The 5000-nt window shown below is 51.7% G+C and overlaps 1 non-coding gene across 1 annotated transcript in view; it reads left to right on the forward strand.

The window, feature by feature from the left end:
- The first annotated feature begins 4284 nt into the window (after positions 1–4284).
- Positions 4285–5000, forward strand: part of LOC126434292 (small subunit ribosomal RNA) — a 1911-nt gene continuing 1195 nt past the window's right edge. Inside the window, exon 1 of the ribosomal RNA XR_007579114.1 lies at positions 4285–5000. This exon is cut by the window's right edge and continues 1195 nt beyond it. This is a non-coding gene — a ribosomal RNA (small subunit ribosomal RNA).

Below are 5000 nucleotides of genomic sequence, written 5' to 3' on the forward strand. Positions count from 1 at the left end.
ACCCCAGACATGTGACGTCACACTATCGGTATTGACGACTCGACTCATTGCTTATAATCATTTGCCATACACCGGTGGAAGCTGCCGAGACGAGTAGCTACATAGCGCGCTCGCCGTGGCACTAATGTACAGAGATACAACAGTTTCGACTGGAACCGGATTAAACGTATACATGGCGCTGATTAGTAATAGATAGACCCATCAGAATACAGATAATATATACAACTGTCCGTATACATGCTGAAAGACTCTGCTCACAATCACAACCACACGTCAGCCACACACTCTTATCACGCACTACTCTCCGCCTGTAACACGCACACAGACAATATGTAAGCACCAGCGTGGAACAACACCCAGTGCATCCTCTCCGCCACATGAGACAATCCACACTGTCATAACCAGACTGGGAGGTCCACTCAGAAAACGGAATATCCCACCCTCCCGACAACCACCATTGCTCAGCTAAGCCACCAACACCCACACATGTCCTACACAGGGGTGCACCCAACATCACAATACTGCCTCCTCTCACAGCACACAAACAATGGCAGGAATGAAAGACACAGGTCTCCCACAAGCATGGAATCGGAGCGCCGCCTGTCATGAGCCAAAGGTGTATCCTGACGTGGCAAATCAGATGATGCCGCAGGCATCCACTTACTATAATCACAATCAACAAACCGACCGGCCGCCCCCCCCCCCCCCCATTACACCTTTCCTTACAACAATGTGTACCTTAACCTAAACTATACTGTACCTTAACCTAAACTATACTGTACCTTAACCTAACCTATACGGTACCTTAACCTAACCTATACGGTACCTTAACCTAACCTATATTGTACCTTAACCTAACCTATATTGCGCCTTAACCTAACCTCTATTGTAACTTAACCTAACCTATATTGCTCCTTAACCTAACCTATATTGCACCTTAACCTAACCTATATTGCGCCTTAACCTAACCTATATTGCGCCTTAACCTAACCTATATTGCGCCTTAACCTAACCTATATTGCGCCTTAACCTAACCTATATTGCGCCTTAACCTAACCTATATTGCGCCTTAACCTAACCTATATTGCGCCTTAACCTAACCTATATTGCGCCTTAACCTAACCTATATTGCGCCTTAACCTAACCTATATTGCGCCTTAACCTAACCTATATTGCGCCTTAACCTAACCTATATTGCGCCTTAACCTAACCTACATTGCGCCTTAACCTAACCTATATTGCGCCTTAACCTAACCTATATTGCGCCTTAACCTAACCTATATTGCGCCTTAACCTAACCTATATTGCGCCTTAACCTAACCTATATTGCGCCTTAACCTAACCTACATTGCGCCTTAACCTAACCTACATTGCGCCTTAACCTAACCTACATTGCGCCTTAACCTAACCTATATTGCGCCTTAACCTAACCTATATTGCGCCTTAACCTAACCTATGTTGCGCCTTAACCTAACCTATGTTGCGCCTTAACCTAACCTATGTTGCGCCTTAACCTAACCTATGTTGCGCCTTAACCTAACCTATGTTGCGCCTTAACCTAACCTATGTTGCGCCTTAACCTAACCTATGTTGCGCCGTAACCTAACCTATGTTGCGCCGTAACCTAACCTATGTTGCGCCTTAACCTAACCTATGTTGCGCCTTAACCTAACCTATGTTGCGCCTTAACATAACCTATGTTGCGCCGTAACCTAACCTATGTTGCGCCGTAACCTAACCTATGTTGCGCCGTAACCTAACCTATGTTGCGCCGTAACCTAACCTATGTTGCGCCGTAACCTAACCTATGTTGCGCCGTAACCTAACCTATGTTGCGCCGTAACCTAACCTATGTTGCGCCGTAACCTAACCTATGTTGCGCCGTAACCTAACCTATGTTGCGCCGTAACCTAACCTATGTTGCGCCGTAACCTAACCTATGTTGCGCCGTAACCTAACCTATGTTGCGCCGTAACCTAACCTATGTTGCGCCGTAACCTAACCTATGTTGCGCCGTAACCTAACCTATGTTGCGCCGTAACCTAACCTATGTTGCGCCGTAACCTAACCTATGTTGCGCCGTAACCTAACCTATGTTGCGCCGTAACCTAACCTATGTTGCGCCGTAACCTAACCTATATCGTATCTTAACCTAACCTATATCGTATCTTAACCTAACCTATATCGTATCTTAACCTAACCTATATCGTATCTTAACCTAACCTATATCGTATCTTAACCTAACCTATATCGTACCTTAACCTAACCTATATTGCCCCTTAACGTAACCTATATTGCGCTGTAACGCAACACACATTGGGCCTTAACCCAACACACGTTGGGCCTTAACCCAACACACGTTGGGCCTTAACCCAACACACGTTGGGCCTTAACCCAACACACGTTGGGCCTTAACCCAACACACGTTGGGCCTTAACCCAACACACGTTGGGCCTTAACCCAACACACGTTGGGCCTTAACCCAACACACGTTGGGCCTTAACCCAACACACGTTGGGCCTTAACCCAACACACGTTGGGCCTTAACCCAACACACGTTGGGCCTTAACCTGCTCTGTAATTGTCATACGACGCGTTAAATTAGTGTAGTGTTGCCTAACTGCAACCCCCGCAATATAGTTTGCTACTCGCACTGCCCGGTCCCCAGTGTATCGCTTCATGTTAAACACCTTGCAGCTATACACTGTAATGTGGATGGCAGCATGACGTACATGCTCAATGCCCTTTGCAGTTGTTCATTGGCATTCGCAGTTGTTCATTGGCATTCGCATGGCGAAGCACTTAGCCTACGCTGTGGTATGGCCTGTGTCAACTGTCCGCTGATATTGTACGTCCAAATCACACACTGTACTGCACATTGGTCCTCATGTACTGAATGATACATCGTGGTACATGTGACCGTACAACGACTGCGCCAACAACGGCGAACCATGCGGTCCAAATGTTGTGCACGCAGCTACGTGTCGTCTCCCTATAAGAGCTGGATTGCAGTGTGGTATGCCCTGGATGGCGATCAGCATGAGCCGTCTGTTGATGTAGTGGCGCGTGTTGTCAGACGTTGTCGTCTCTTCTCACACACCGTGATAGCATGGTGCACTGCGTTCCACATCTGCGACATGCGACAGAGGCCGGTTGACAGTCGTTCGCGCAATGGACATCGCATACGTACGGGGGCCACCTTCCACGTGTTTGCGAAGCGTGCACATGTTGTTGCGTGTATGTGGGCAGACATAGTGTGTCGTGACACCTGACACAGGCATGCAACAATCGTTGAATTTGCAAATGGCGATGGACGCCTACGTTTGCTGGTGACGTTACGCAAATGAACAACTGGTAAACCGTTGTGGTGCGGTTGTTCTCGCTAGAGGTGAATCAGTGATGGCGACGATCGGTTGAGCTACCAACCGGTTGTTTCAGCGATACCCACCATGCCCACGAACGTGAATGGCATGTGGGTGTGAAGCGATACGCGGCGGTGGCTGGGTGGGACCGGCCCCGGCCGGTGAGGGGGGGCCTCCCGGCGTGCTGGCCGCGCGGTGCGTGGGCGCACGCGCTACAGCCGGCTGGTGGGGGCGGCCACTGGCAGGCGCGCCGGCCGACGGAGGCGGCAGGCGGCGCAGCTGCGCGCCGGCGCACCCTGCACGCGGCGCCGTGCGGCCAAAGTAGGTCCTCGCGGGCCCGGTGCGAAGCGCGGTGGACATCTGCAGTGTGCTGGTCCGATTGAGGACTGTGTGCGCTGAGGATGCGCCGCCGCCCGGCGCTCGGCGCCGCGACGCCGTCTGCTGCTCGGTCGCCTCTGCGGTTCTCGCAGGTGGTTTGTATCGCAGCTGTGCGGACGTGTTGGCGCGTGCGCTGTGCTGGGAGAGTTCGCTTCGGCACCCAAGTGGGGCTTTTGTCCTTCTGTGGCGCTGGCGTTGGAGCTGCCGGTCACCGTAGGTGGCGCGTGTTGTCTCCCGCCGGCAATGCCACGACAGCACGCTCCCGGGCCTCTGTCGGCAGCGGCAAGCTCAGTTGGGAGCACGGGTGGTCGCACCTAAAGCGTCTACTCGCCAAACTCCGGGCGATTGCGCCTCTCTCGAACCCGACCAAGTACTTAGGACGGCGCTGCGCGCCGCCGGGACCTGAGAGGGTTTCGAGGTGTATGGTGCAGGGGAGCTCAGCCTCCTCCTGTTTGCAGAATAATTGAGCGGACGCTTGCGTGTTCGCGCGGGCCCCCGGGACACACTCCCGGGCGGCCGGCTGCTCAGCTCTAGTTGACGCAGCTCCCTGGTTGATCCTGCCAGTAGTCATATGCTTGTCTCAAAGATTAAGCCATGCATGTCTCAGTACAAGCCGCATTAAGGTGAAACCGCGAATGGCTCATTAAATCAGTTATGGTTCCTTAGATCGTACCCACGTTACTTGGATAACTGTGGTAATTCTAGAGCTAATACATGCAGAACAGAGTCCCGACCAGAGATGGAAGGGACGCTTTTATTAGATCAAAACCAATCGGTCGGCTCGTCCGGTCCGTTTGCCTTGGTGACTCTGAATAACTTTGGGCTGATCGCACGGTCCTCGTACCGGCGACGCATCTTTCAAATGTCTGCCTTATCAACTGTCGATGGTAGGTTCTGCGCCTACCATGGTTGTAACGGGTAACGGGGAATCAGGGTTCGATTCCGGAGAGGGAGCCTGAGAAACGGCTACCACATCCAAGGAAGGCAGCAGGCGCGCAAATTACCCACTCCCGGCACGGGGAGGTAGTGACGAAAAATAACGATACGGGACTCATCCGAGGCCCCGTAATCGGAATGAGTACACTTTAAATCCTTTAACGAGTATCTATTGGAGGGCAAGTCTGGTGCCAGCAGCCGCGGTAATTCCAGCTCCAATAGCGTATATTAAAGTTGTTGCGGTTAAAAAGCTCGTAGTTGGATTTGTGTCCCACGCTGTTGGTTCACCGCCCGTCGGTGTTTAACTGGCATGTATCGTGGGAC

Source organism: Schistocerca serialis, unplaced genomic scaffold (assembly GCF_023864345.2).
Source record: "Schistocerca serialis cubense isolate TAMUIC-IGC-003099 unplaced genomic scaffold, iqSchSeri2.2 HiC_scaffold_1185, whole genome shotgun sequence".
In the NCBI taxonomy this organism is placed as follows: domain Eukaryota; kingdom Metazoa; phylum Arthropoda; class Insecta; order Orthoptera; family Acrididae; genus Schistocerca; species Schistocerca serialis.